Genomic DNA, 14,965 nt, shown 5'->3' with positions numbered 1-14,965 from the left:
TCTGCTAAATAATGAGAGGCTGTGGCCCAGTCACCCCAGCCAGTTGCCCACCAACTGCCAAAGCTGTAAGGGAGGGTGTACCAGATCACCCCCTGGCTGACGGCAGACGCATAAATGAGATCTGCCAAGAGCAGTGGGAGAATGTCCAACTGAGCCCAGCCCGGACTGCAGCATGGTGAATAGTGAGCTAAAGAAATTGTTGTTTTAAGGCAAGGGTTGGCAAACTTTTTCTGTAAAGGACCAGCAATAAATATTTTAGGCATTGTAGGACACTTGTGGTCATTGTTGCATTTCTTCTTCTTTTAGAAAATATCCCTTTAAAGATGTAAAACTATTCTTAGCTGTGGGACACACAGAAACAAGCTGTGGGCCAGATTTGGCCTGTGGGGTAATACAGTAGCCATTAAGTTTTAGGAAAAGTTTGTTACACAGGAAAAGCTAATTAGTACAACAAGAAATATAAGTGTTTACCAAATGCATTCATATGATTTGTTTTTCTTCATTATTAGATTCACAACAATTTCAGGGCCTGATATTTCTTCTACTCAAAATGTATTTCTTCAACTGAACAATAAATTCCTGCTTTTGGTTTGGTATGAAAATCTTTATCAAATTCCCTTCTTCAGATAAGAATAATTTCTATTGACTGCTCACTTTTGTATCATATTTCACATTAATTTTTATATTAATATTTTTCAACTCCTGTGAGAAAGAAAATTAAAGGTGGCAAAATAAAATACTCTTCATATATGTCTATCTAAATCAAAAGTCTGTAATTTCTCATCTTTTTCACTTAAATACTCTAAAATATCTTTCTAACCAGCAGTTAAAATATTATTTTTGAGCCTGATCAACTTTTTTAGTACATTTTTTGCAGTTTGTTAATGTTTGTGTTCTTTTCTTAATTCATGAAAAATATAACAGAAGTCTTACAAAGTCATTGCATTTGTGTTTTAAGTCTGAGCCCCCTTCGCACAGTTGTTGATTAGAACAATGTTGTATAGACTGCCTCCTTGCTGTATGCTTTTTAGACCTTGTTTCTCCACCACTGGGGCATGCCAGGCATGGGAAGACATAGTTAACAGTGCTTTAATAGTGCTTCTGGCCCACACATTCATATTTCCATGACAAGTGGAGAGACACAGTGGGCAGTGGACTATTCCCAGAGGCCATTTCTAAGCTCGGACAATAGCACTAACTTAACCATACTTGAAGTTTACTGCATCTAATATAATCATATTCTCTAAACCAAATAAATGTCTCCCAAATTGAACTTTCACTTACTCATAATCCAAAAATTCTGGTGACCACTCCAAACACACTCAACAAGGGGGAAGTGTAATGAGGGAAAATCAGAATAGAATGAGACAGGAGTCTTAACCAATTACAGTTAAGATATCTTTCATTTCTAACTTAAAAAAAAATACGAGCATGTGAACACACTTCTTGGAATCTTTCTGGGGACCATGCTCATGCAAGTGAGATGGCTGGAAACTTCCGTGTTACTAACTCTCCTACAAATCTATCTCTGTAACTTTGAGATCATTTTAATCATGTTAGAGGAAGCAAGCATTAGCTCAAGAGGGTGGGAGACCCTTCCTGACCAAGTCCATTAAGAGATTTTTATCCATAAAAATCTCTTTACCGTGAGTTCTCAAGTAGTTAGTGTATTGTTGACATAAGCTGACTATACATATAAGATCCACAGTCTCTATGTCAAACATTTTCAAATACAGCTTAATATTTCCATGTAATTTTTCTACCTTTGGTACAAGGTAAGCCACTTTTTTTTTGTTTTAAAGCACTCACTCTTTTTGTTTTTCAATCACAGTTTACTTATAATGTTATTTTGTACTGGTTTCAGGTGTACAGCATAGTGGTTAGACAATCATACACTTTACAAAGTGCTCCCCTCAATATTTTCAATCCCCACCTGGCACCATACATAGTTATTACAGTATTATTAACTACATTCCCCATGCTCTACTTTGCATCCTTGTTATATTTTGTAACTACTCACTTGCACTTCTTAATCCCTTTACCTTTTTTACCCACTTTCCCAAACCCCTCCCCTCTGGTAACCACCTGTCCACTCTGTGTCTGAGTGTATTTCAGTTTTGTTTGTCCATACAGTATTTGTCTTTCCTTTGACTGATTTATTTCACTGAGCATAATATCCTCTAGGTCTATCCATGCTGCTGTAAATTGTATGATTTTGTTCTTTTTATGGGCAAGTAATATTCCATTGTGTATATGTACCACATCTCCCTTATCAAATCTTCTATTGATGGGCACCTGGGTTGCTTCCATAGCTCGGCTATCACAAGGAACACTGCAATGACCAGGGGTGCAGATATTCTTTTGAATTAGTGTTTTGGGTTTCTACAGAAATGTACCCAGAAGTGGAATCACTGTGTCATAAAGCAATTTCATTTTTAATAATGGGGGGAACATCTATATTGTTTACCATAGTGGCTGCACCAGCCTGCATTCTACCAACAGTGCGTGAGGGTTTCCCTTTTCTCCTCATCCTCGCCAACACTTGCCATTTGTTGATTTATTGATGATAGCCATTTTGACAGGTGCAAGGTGATATCTCATTGTGGTTTCAATTTGCATTTCTCTGATGATTAGTGATGTTGAGCATCTTTGCAGCATTCACTTTAAAAATTTGCATTCTCTAAATGAGACATCCTTGGAGTCTCATTCATCAACGGTCTGTTTGTAACATCAGTCATAGTTGATACAAAGGGTTACAGCTTTGTAAAATTATTCCCACAATTTAAATGTTATTACTTACCAAAAACTCGTTATTGGTCAGCAGTGAAAATGTTTCCCCTTAGTCAGGTTAATTTAAAATAGTGTTGTGGTTTGGGAATAAAAGTAAGTTTCCATGAGATTTTCCTTATCTCTGTTTCCCATCTGGCTTGATGTTATAAACATTCAATTCACTGTTTGCTGCCAATGTTTCCCAGAAAGCCTTATAATTGCTTGGAATTTGTATGAACAGTTCCAGTCTGGTGCACAATTAGGGATGCGCTATAAAATTTTCATTGCTCGATTTACTTGAAATTATAGCATGGATAGGGAACAATAACACTCAGAGTTGTAGACTATAAAAATGATTACTGGAAATTTGCAAATAATAATAACAATAGATAAAAATTTTGATTTGTAGTCATAAGCCCCAAATGAAGAAATTTCAATCCAAGCATAGGCCTAGAATATTTAATGAGAAATTTTATAGGTGAAAAAAGTAAAAAAGAACTTGAAGCTTGAACATTCACAGGGTTCAGGAAGAAAAGAGAAAAGGAGGGCTCACCACTCCGTACTTTCTCAAGGAAAAAGGCTTTAACATAATAAGTACTTGTTGACTCTGATAGGAAGCAGTCTTTTTTTGTAAGTAGTGACAAGAAGAAATTGTTATCAATGTTCTGCCAAGATTTGGCAAATTATTCCAATTGGCATTCTTCATTTCTGAAATAAGCTCATTGTTCAAAACCTTTCTGGAGGACCTCTAGTTGTGCTGTGGACTATAATTTCCACTCCTACATTTCTTCAGGCTCCAAAATTGCTCTACCATTGGTTCTGCCATTAGAGCAGATACATTAAGTTTAGTGAATGGTAGTTGGCTTGTGCCAGTTAGTGTCTGTGAGTGTTTGTACGTGCCAACATCTAATTGAAATGTATTTGGTCCCACGCTTGCACTTCAAATGTTTCAGCTCTATGGGCATATAAAATTCAAAGAATAACCCTGTTGGGCTCTTGGCCTAAAAATGTGCTTGTGTGGAGAAGCCAGGTGAAATGTAGATAATTCAAACAGTGGTAAATTAGGATTTCTGAAACCCTCTTGCTATGGAACACTTACTGTGAGAGGACCAATAAACAGAGTGAGAAAAATGCATCAGCTGTTCAGAGTCTACTAGAGTAGAAAAAACAATGTTACAGCAACTCAGTCTCAAATCCAGAAGTGTGATCGATCGATCTATCTACCTATTATCTATCTATCCATCCATCCACCCATCACCTAGCTACCTATTTACCTTACCTACCTGTCTACCTACCCACCTACTTAATATATAGAGAGATATTCAGCAGCTCTACCTCCACCAGCCCATCTGCAGGTGAGAGAACACAGTGGAGACAAACCAATCTGTCACAGAAATGAAGAGTCCAGTGTGAGAGGACTCTGAAACTGTAACAGAACCTGAGGGAATGCAGTAGTCACATTGACTCAAGAAGTCATTCAAACCCCAAATTTCCAAAGCTCTAAGGACTGAAGATGCAGCAAATGTTTCCTGAACTCTGTGCAAAGTTTAAATGCTACTATTTACCGATTTTGACACTTCTGACCCATTAACTATGATTCTATTGCTTGGTCTTCCGTGGATATTTGCTCACCCAGACCCACGCCTTGTGCTCACCAACACGGAGAGTCCGATGCCGTCTTCCTGGTGGAATGCCAGTGTCACAATAGAAGACAATGCCGCCCTGATTTTAGGATCTGAAATGGCATGATTTTCTTTTTGTGAATTTAAATAATAAAGGCAGATTTCCACAGTTCTGATATCAAACATGTTGATATTAAAGAATTCACGGCAAGACTTTGTGATCTTGTGAGTCTCATAGCGTTCATCAGGAAATTGGGCCTAATAGCTCTTGCCCACCATATAGATTATTCTGACAGTGAAATTGGATAAAGATTTTTTCCTAGCACTGTTTTTTCTATGGATTAGTTGTACAAAAAAGTATATAGATAAAAACTTGCATCTTTGTTTTTTTAACCATGTGCTATGGTGTCAGATAATTCTGTTAGTAATATATAACTGAGACTATGAATCTCATAGAGTCTCCTTTTTCTCATAAGTAAAATAATAAAAATAGAAATTACATTCAAGGGTTGTTAGATTTGTTAAATAAGATTTTCTATATGTATAACTATATCTTTACATTTTCGCATATATACTTTATATAGTTAGGCAGTATGCTGCTTAATAAATAGTAATTATTATATAATATATAAATAAATATATAAATAATGTATAATGTTTATTTATATAAATAAATATTATATAATATTTCTTATAATATTGTAAACATTCAAGGTAGCAGTGTGTTTAAAGGGAATATACATTTTTGAATGGTTCAGGATAAAATATTTCTTATCTTTGGAAAGAAGTTTATGTTTTTCCGTATATTATTCAGAAACTTGTAGCTATAAAGATGCATCTCAAAAATTTGGCTCACATCAAAAGTTAACAATCTTAGAAAACAGTGTCACCTACACTGCACACAATTGAATCTGAAATCTGGAGATAATGTTTAATCATTTTTTTCACCCTGAAAAACAAATTCAAAAAACCTTAAAATTCTACACCTGCTGAGGCAGGAGCATGTCCACCACCAGAAATATGAGCCTCAACTATGAGAAAAACTGCACACTTCCCATTTTCCTTTCCATTTCCTCCATTCCTTGTGAACCCATTGGGCTGCCAGTTTGTAAGAAAGCTAAAGTGTAAGAACCCACAAAAAATGTCTTAAATCCCTTCATATAAAGCTCTCAAAATGTACTTGGAGATGAAGATAACCACAGAATACGGACAACATTTTGAAGTTTCTCAAGCCAAAACTGTCCACATAAAGAACTGATTGTGAAGGTATTCTAAATGTTCCCTCTCAAGTTTCCTCTTTGAAGGAAAAGAAACTATATCTAGGCTGTGGCTTCAGAAAGCCCAAGAGTTTTCTTGCATTGCAATAACTTCTCCAAGAAGCATTTCTGAACTATGGCTGTCTGTATTGAAAGGCGGTGTCTCTGACTTTAAATGTGAGGTGTATCCAGTGTTAGATGCATTTAGTCATTAATTCTTCCCCTTTGAAAATGTAGGAGAAGTCTAAAATAACAGCATAGTATCTGTCTCCTAGAGAAAGAAACCTGCCTGTACAATTGCCCCATAGAAACTTTCTATTAACCCTTGTGAATTTGTTGCCCTGGGGAATAACACAGAGAAATCACTGAAAGGATTTTGGAGTGACTCTGCTGAAGTATCCTGGGAACTATTTCTGGGTCCCCTCCCTTCTGCACTTGATCTCTATTACCAATTTCTGACCTTGAGCAAGATACTGAACCTTCCTGTAACTTAGCTTTATACTATAGTCAGGCCCCTTTATAGCTTTATACCTGTAACTATAGTCAACTATAGGACAGACCCCATAATATTTGTAACTTAACTCCCCAAATGGAATGTTGTAGGAACAAATGAGCCAATGTTTCTAAGATGCTTGGAGATCAAGGGTGGAAAGTGTGTGAAATGCGGAGCACAAAGATAAATCCCGATCTGTCTTGTGTATAGCTGAGCATGGATACTAGTCATATGATTTGGATCTGTAGCAGACAGCATCTGAACAGCAGTCTACTCCAGCTACTAAAAACTGTGCTTAGCCTGGCCAATCAGTTTGAATGCACAGGGTCACTGCAACTCACTGTTTGAGTCTGCACTCTTCATTCCTAGCCTAAATTGGCTCAGACTACTCTTATGCCCACTGCATTCCTCTGCCATATATTGTTCCTCACTTTTAAAATACCCAACACCCTTCCCCTTTCATTCTTTGCTTTTGACACCATTTTATTATACACTTGTCCCCTGATATTTTTTAAAAAGATTAAGTGCTGTTAAGTGTATGCACTTTTAAATGTCACTTAAAAATGTAAACTCAGAAATGAGAAGGAGGGAAATCAATGGGATTAAATAGTATTAAAGGTCAATGCTATTTAACCCACATTATGTTAGTTTGATTCTTAGAAGAAATGTTGATGACAATCAGTAAATCGAGTTAGGAAGTTATTTTAATGGTAATGCCTGTTTATAGGCTTTTAGGATAAAGGTGTATTTGTTGGCTTCCTGTCTTAGTAACATCCTGAGCGAGTCTTATTGGAAATCTCCTCTTTAATCAACAGTAACCACAGTACCTCACTCTTTCCTTAGCACACACTTTCGCCTCCCTCTTGTCTGCTTGCACCCCAACACAAGCACACAGAGATGCTCATGGAAACAGTTATTAACCCAGGACATGCTATTGAAATCAAACATATAGAGGATCATGTCAAGATATAGATGCCGAAGAAGTATCATTGCTGGTAGATCCTCCCTTCCTAGCTATCTCACGGTCCCTAAAATTCCCAGATCACTCATTCCCTTAGGCAAGAAACTGAAGATTGTCAAGATGCAAACATTTATAAACATGTCAATACTAATATCTCGGAGTTCAAAAGAATGCAGAAATGATACAGGTCAGCTTTGATAAAGGGGAACAGGAGACATGTGCTTTTTAATTAGGATGATGCTAAGCTGAGGATGTCAGAGGGTACATAAGTGTAGAAGAGGGGGCTTCTCAGCAATAAATTAATAACAAGACAGCACTGGGTACACAAAAATGGTGATGAAAGCCCAAAGACACGTTGGAGTGTTCTAACACCATGACGTTAGCACTCAATGTTGTCACATGTGCAGCAGGTTAAGGAAGTACAAATGTTCTATGTGTTAAAGAGATGACTCAAAAAGATCATAATAATGTCTTTCAAATACCTGGAAAGATTCTTTGGGTGAGATATTGACATTATTCCATGAGGTCACAGGAAGAAGAGCCAAGAACAATAGTTGAGTCTTCCATTGATGATCCATTTCTTCATACATCAGAATTTTTTACTTTTAAAAATTGCCTTTTTTTTATGCCCTGGCTGGTGTAGCTCAGTGGATTGAGCACAGGCCTGGGAATCACACGATTGAGGTTCGATTCCCAGTCAGGGCACATGCCTGGGTTGCGGGCCAGTTCCCAGCAGGGGACTCACGAGAGGCAACCATACATTGATGTTTCTCTCCTTCTCTCCTTCCTTTCCTCTCTAAAGATAAATAAATAAAATCTTTTAAAAAATTGCCTTTTTGTTTAGACAAATATTTATTGATTGAACTTGGTTTCTTTTTATAAGCCTATTCTAAGTGTGGGTTTTGCTAAATGAATCAATAGAGATATTTCTTTGGATGCAAGTTTGTTAATAGCACAGGTTCAAAGTAGTTTCATGTTTGTTCCATGTCAGATTTTTAAAACTTTGGCTATTTAAATACCACCTTCACAAGTTTTGGCCTATCCATGCACTATTGAAGTATCATTAATACTTTATTTAAGGAAACTAATTTAATTTACTTAAATTTGTATTAAAATAAAATTAAACATCATTGCTAGAATTTAAATTAAACATCACTACTTTCTACTTTCAGTAAGTGATATATATATATAGTGATATCACTATATATATATATATATATCACTTACTGAAAGTAGAAAGTAAGTACATATATAATTGTAATAAAAATAAACCAATGATATGTTTAACCAATGATATAAGTGATATATATATATATAGTGATATCACTATATATATATATATCACTTACTGAAAGCAGAAAGTAAGTACATATATAACTGTAATAAAAATAAACCAATGATATGTTTTGCCTGCTAGAATTTTGAATGTGGGACTGTTTTCTTTTTGTGAAAATGGTTAATTAGCCCTGGCCTGTGGGTCTGAATTGGCTGGAGTACAGTCCTGTAGGAAGAGTCACAGGTACTATTCCAGGTCAGGGCACATACCTAGGGTGCTGGTTTGATCCTGTTTGGGGCGTGTGTGAGAGGCAACCAATCACTTTCTTTCCAACATCGATGTTTCTTTCTATCTCTGAAAGCAATGAGAAAAATGTCATCAGGTGAGGATAAGAAAAAAAAGTGTAATTAGTGGGTATTAGAGAATTAAAGACATCTAATCTCACACTAATACTTTCCCCCCTGCAGATAATCAGAAAGATTTAAAGAAAATTAAGGAAACAATGTTATTACTATGTGATTCAGTATACTTTATTATCATGTCTTAGTGCCAACTAAAATGACCTCAGTAGTATCAGTGTTTTAAAAATGCCTTTAAAGACCATTTAATTTTGCTTTCTGGACTGGTTCGTGTCATGGTTGTATATCAATACTCCTCCATTGCCTCAACGTTATCCTAGAGTGAATAATCTTTATAAAGCAACTACTTTGACTAAAATGCAAGGTTCCTACTGTGTTTACTTTCTAGTTCTATGTGTATCATCTGCTATAAGGTAATCCAAATCTGGTTCTTTTTCTTCTGATGAAACTCCTATAATAAATTCAAACTATAACAAACATCCTTTTACTTATGAGGAATCTATACTTTTTTCTATTGGCACCTACTATCGTCATTTTATCCACCCTTGGCTTGCCCACGCAGCCTTTACAGAGTCCCTCCGGCTTTAGTAAACTAGGAAACAACTCCTGCCTATCTACTCACATTCCCTGTTTTTCCTGCTTGTTCATCTACTCCAGTGTGGTCCAGGCACTGGCAGCAGCATCTGGGAGCTTGTTAGAAACTGCAGATGCTCAGCACTCCTCAGGGGCACTGGATCAGAATCTGTAATTTAACAAGACATCTAGGAGATGCTAATGCATGTTGAAGTTTGAGGAGCACCAGTCAGTATTCTCTCTAGTCCTCTATTGATTTTGGATTCTCAGCTGCTACCTTCCTCGGAGACCTCCTCAGCCTTGGACTTCTCCACCTCTTAAGTCCATGGTTCTCAGCCCTGGATGCACACTGGGGAGTTCTATTTATTTTGTATTTGTGATTGCTAGTCCCTGGCCCCAGAGGTTTTTTGTGTTTTTTTGTGAGTTTTTTTTTTTTAATTTATTGAGGGTGGTGTCTGAGCATCAGTTTTAATTGCCCCAGGTGACTCTAATGTGTGCCACTATTGAAAACCACTGACACTTTCAATGGATGCTTGGTTTGGCTTTTGCCCTCTAGCTTCACAAAATCATTCTAGCGGTAAGGTGTGTCTTACTCAATAAAACATTGTTGGCCCTGTTGACCTCCTTGTCCTGTGTATCAGTTTTCCTGCACCAGGGAAAGCAGCCAACCAGGTTTCCCCTTTAAACAATCTAAGCAAGAAAATCCACGTGACTGATGTAGCATCAACAGCAACAGGATACTTTATCACTACCATCAAAATGAACCGTACCTATCATTATACGTATATGTTTGTGTTAATAGAGTTAAAATTTGTCTAGAGCTACAAGCCCCTTTTCTATTTGTAAAATAGTTTTAGAGACATAACCATAATGTATTCTAATAACACTTAAGAGTGGGAAAACTGCTTGGGAACAAATAGAGCAATTTATTTTGGAAAGATCTGCCTCATGTGAATCTCATGTCAATAACTGCCTCCTATCCCATCTACGTATTTGTCCCCATCAGATAGCCTGGATCCACCTATGCTCTCAGTGGACTTTGGACATCATCAGAAGCCTTTACCAAATTTTTCTCAGAGGGCAGTTAGGCCACTAGAAAGTGTCATACTTACTCCCCTGCCTCCCTGTGCTCCATCCCCCAAAGCCTGTTACTCACGCCTCCAGCTAAACCCCAACATCTAGCTGTGTGGGCCAGCCCCTGCCTCGTCCTGCCTCTGGATTGCTGACCCTTTGTCCCACAGATTCGCAGCCTGAGCCCCTGGAATAACAATGATCACCACTGCTTGCTCGATGCTGCTACGAAAACACCAAATATTCAAACATCGTCCCATTTTTCCACCCTGATATTATAGATGAGGAACCGGAGACATGGATTTGTAAAATGTGTTGTATTAGTTTTTCTGTGGTTATGCTGTGGTAACAAATTTCATTTAATTTTATTTTTTAAATATCTTATTTATTTATTTTGAAAGAGAGGGGAAGGGAGGAAGAAAGAGAAGAGAAACATCCTTATGCGATAGCCTTTTACACGCCCCCTACTGGAGACCTGGCCCACAACCCGGGCATGCACCCTGACAGGAAATTGAACTGCGACCCTTTGGTTCACAGACCGGGATTCAATCCACTGAGCCACACCTTTCAGGGCTGTGGTAACAGGTTTTAATAGCTAAGGGCACAGACTCATGATAAATGCCAGCTGCAGTTCTGTGATTTGGCTCTGGCTCTTCCTACAGGTCATCTTTATTTTGGAATCCAGGCTGAAGAATAAACCCCATCAGCAAAAAAAAAAAAAAAAAAACACATGAAATGGATCTTAAATCCTCTATTTGGACATGATTTTCATTACTTCTGCTCAAATTTTATTGCCCAAGCAAGTCACATGGACAACTTTGATATCAACCACAATTGTCAAAAGCCTCACAAGCAGAAAGAGGTAGAGATGGGGTTTAAATCTTGCTCTGTTTGACTCTCAACCATTGAGTAATAGTATTTTCATTTTCCTTTCTCTCTGCTGTTTTCAAATGTCTCACCTCTGGCTTGTCTGACTCCACACTTCTTGCCTGCCTCTCCCAGATTTTGCTGTTGTCCCTGCGTCTAATTTCTGGTCTAAGTAAAATAGGTCTTCAATTCAGCTGAACTGCAGGTGCCTGCCCTCTAATCAGCTTGTTTCTCCAGCTGCCCAAGATCAGAATAAGTCTGAATCTATTTCTCTAGGTTTTAATTCCACAGACCAAATAAAGGCATACCAATCCTCAATATGGTGGACATAGACCACTTCCTTATTGCTATAAAGAAATTCACAGGGGCCAACTTTTAGCATCGTGGCCTTAAAGCCTGAAAAACTATATCTGAACTTGAACAAAAAACTTTTTTAGCATGATCGCCATCAGAAAAAAAATTCTTTCTTACAGCGGTTAAACATTCTCCACAGGAAGTCTTGATTATTGCTGGTCTCAAAGCAGTAAGTTAGTGAGTTTCTGTCAACATGCTCATATCTCTCAGAGTGGGGTAGTCCTTCCAAAACTATCTTCTCATGTTGTCTTCCACTATTCACACAGGACACAGGTTTACAGCTTCCCGTCTCTTTGGCCAATGTGAGATAGCAGCGGAAACTTACATGCTTTATTTCCAAACAGAAAAAATATTTTGCCATTATGAGATCCAGTATCAATCATGTCTCACCCATAATTTAATTAACCACAAATGAGGGCCAAGTTCCTCTTTTGTGGGTAATGACTTAGATCTGCTTTTTATGTCAATACTTGAGAAAATCACCTTCTAATGTAAAAGTTGAATTCATTTTTTAAAGAATGTTATTGGAAAAGAAAATAAATAGTAGGCTAAAACTGCCTTTGTTATACTCTCTTTTCAGAATATGACCTCACTGTGGTACCTTGCAAGGAACTGCATTTACTTCTTCCAGTGCACACAGCCAACTGTTCCCTGAGGGGTCATCTCTACAGTTAACAATGTACTAACCCTTACCTCCATTAGACGCAATGAAAGTAAGAAAGAATTATGTTCATAAAAGCATAGTTTATAGAGTTTCAAACCCAAAACAAAGCTTCTTTCTAGAAGAGCAGTTATTTCCAGACCAGCTTGCCTCCCAATAAGCTCTTGTTCACATGTTAGGATTAGATATCTCAGAAACTATCCTCTCAACATATTTTTTTTCATTTGATGGTTGTTATATATGAAATAATAATGAAGCGTAAAAATTACCCTATTTCATGTTTTTCATTGTTCTTTTTTAAACTCTAGATTCTTTTAAAAAATGATGTATCAGAGATCCCAAAGCTAGAATAAGACTTTTCTTTAGATGCTTGAATCATAATTAAATGTTCTCTGTATGTGACTTCTATGAATATTCAGTAGGTGTATTTGTGTAAATTAAATAGAATAAATGAAGATTAGAAAATACAGTTCTGACCAAAGAATGGTTCCCTTTCTTTAATTTCCTCCAAATTTAAGGATGTGGTATTCACTCTTACCCAACACTTACAAAAAAAGCAGTGCCCATTTAGACTTGGCATTAGACTTGGCAATCCTGGCTTTACTCCTGCTGTAGCTTTATAATTTTCTGTACAAGTGGCAATCACTCCAAGTAGTTTTGACTAAATGATTACCCATAGGCCTGCTCTTGAATGAAATGACAAATGTTCTCTGGAAAAATTCAAGTAGACATTGTAAACTTGGAAACTTTCTAGGACATGGGTATGCTCCAAGTGGCATTATGTATTAGTAATAGCAATGATCTATGACTCAAACATAATAATCTACTTCCTATAGAAAGGAGAAACTAGCTTCACTGACTAAAAATGATGGGGTGGGGGAAGTAAAAACAATTTTTTTAATACATGGAAAGAGTGAAGTTCAAAACTTTCTTGTGGAAAGTCTGGTTGGATGTGTAGGCTAATATGGAATACCTGTGCCAGAAAGAAACACCTTGGAAGGCAATTTAGAAGGCAGAGAGTTTTGTTCTTTTCCTTCCCAGTTATGTATATTTCCTGTATAAATAAGAACAAACTTTCTTTGAATGAGGAAAATTGACTTAGACACTTAGATAAGGAAAAATTCACAAATCTTCTTTTTCATATCTATGGTCTAATTGCTAAAACAACTGTGTAATCCTCTGTGCTTTGACTATACTGTCTTCATCTCAGTTTTTCATCCTTGTAAGAAAAGATACCAGTGGAGCAGAGCCTAAAGGTTCAAAGCATGAAGAAATTACAGACTAGTACCAAAAATATTCACAACATAAAAATTAAAAAAAAAACTAACTCTTGCAATTAATAGGTTTTAAAGGCATACTCTACATTTTCCTTGGAAAACAGAATAGTCAAATACCTAAGTATTAGGTCATACTAGTGACTCTTGATCTTAGCAAATTCTAAGATTATGCTGATTGAAGCTTAAGAGGTCAAAGGCAGTACTGAAAGGACATTAATTTGTACCACTGATATTGCAATAGTTCATTTGCCTGTGAAATTTGGGAACTTTTATAAATGCAAAGTTAAAGTACATGGGTTGCTACTTTATTTGTGTACCACAGGATAAACATTTACTTTTGGTTAGATGTAAAAATGTATTTTCTTAATTAAATCATAATCACACTGGAAACTTACATGATGATTTTCCATAAAAACTAAATAAGTAAGTAAACAAACACACAAATCCAACAGGTTTTAGGAAAGAAGCATTTGGGGACCAGGTTTTCATTCTGGCTTTGCCATTAACTAGCTGTGTGATTAGTTAGTTGATTTCAGGTGAACTAACCTATATGCTTCCATTTTCTTACTCATGGTAATGGCAGATGGGGGCCTTAAAATTAGGGCTCCACGATGTTCACTCTAGCTCTAAGTTAAATTTTGTTACCCAAACCCTCTGTAGGGATATGGCATAGTTTGGATTTCCCTTAATAGCTATAAGGAAAGCAGGGTGAATAGCATAGAAAATAAAGGCAGGATTAGCAAAGGTCTGACCAAGAGTGGATTAAAAGAGGAGACCATTTCTCACAAATGTCACCCAATTTCTTAAGGAATATCAGCAGAAGGACTCCTTGTAGCCAATGGCCTTTCTTTCTGAATATTGGTGATGGCTTTTTGCTTCCTGAGAGTGCATAGTTTCGATGTATATATGACATCCAGCAGAGGACAATGAGGATTAGAATTGCATAACTCTGCTACTTCACATTGACATAACCGTTGGAGTTTACAAAGCACGTCCTCATATCAGCCTACTGCTCCTTCCCGGTAGGCTTACAACAGAGAAAGAATACAGTGGTTAAGCATATAGGCTTGAGAGACAGACAGGCCTGGGCTCAGATTTAGAGCCAGACAGTCCTCGGTTCCATCCTTCTTGGACAGTTTATTTTTAACAAATTAGTGCTGAATCTCTTAGGCTGGGAACTGAGAATATATGAGACAGGTAATAAAGTAGATGATTTTGAACTGTGATAAGTGCTCTGAGGAACATAAAATAGGACACTGAGAAAGAAAGCAATAGATCTGAAGCTAAATGGGATTGAGTTTTAGGAAAAACTACTCCAAGGAAGTGACATTTAGGCAAAAACCCGAATCAGAAGGACCCGCCTAAGGATATGCTGGAAGGGTACTCAAAGCAGAAGAAACAACACATGCAATGTCCCTGTGGCAGG

Source organism: Sturnira hondurensis, unplaced genomic scaffold (genome assembly GCF_014824575.4).
Source record: "Sturnira hondurensis isolate 20B ecotype Veracruz unplaced genomic scaffold, ASM1482457v3 Scaffold0022566, whole genome shotgun sequence".
NCBI lineage: Eukaryota > Metazoa > Chordata > Mammalia > Chiroptera > Phyllostomidae > Sturnira > Sturnira hondurensis.
This window is presented reverse-complemented; position numbering follows the sequence as displayed.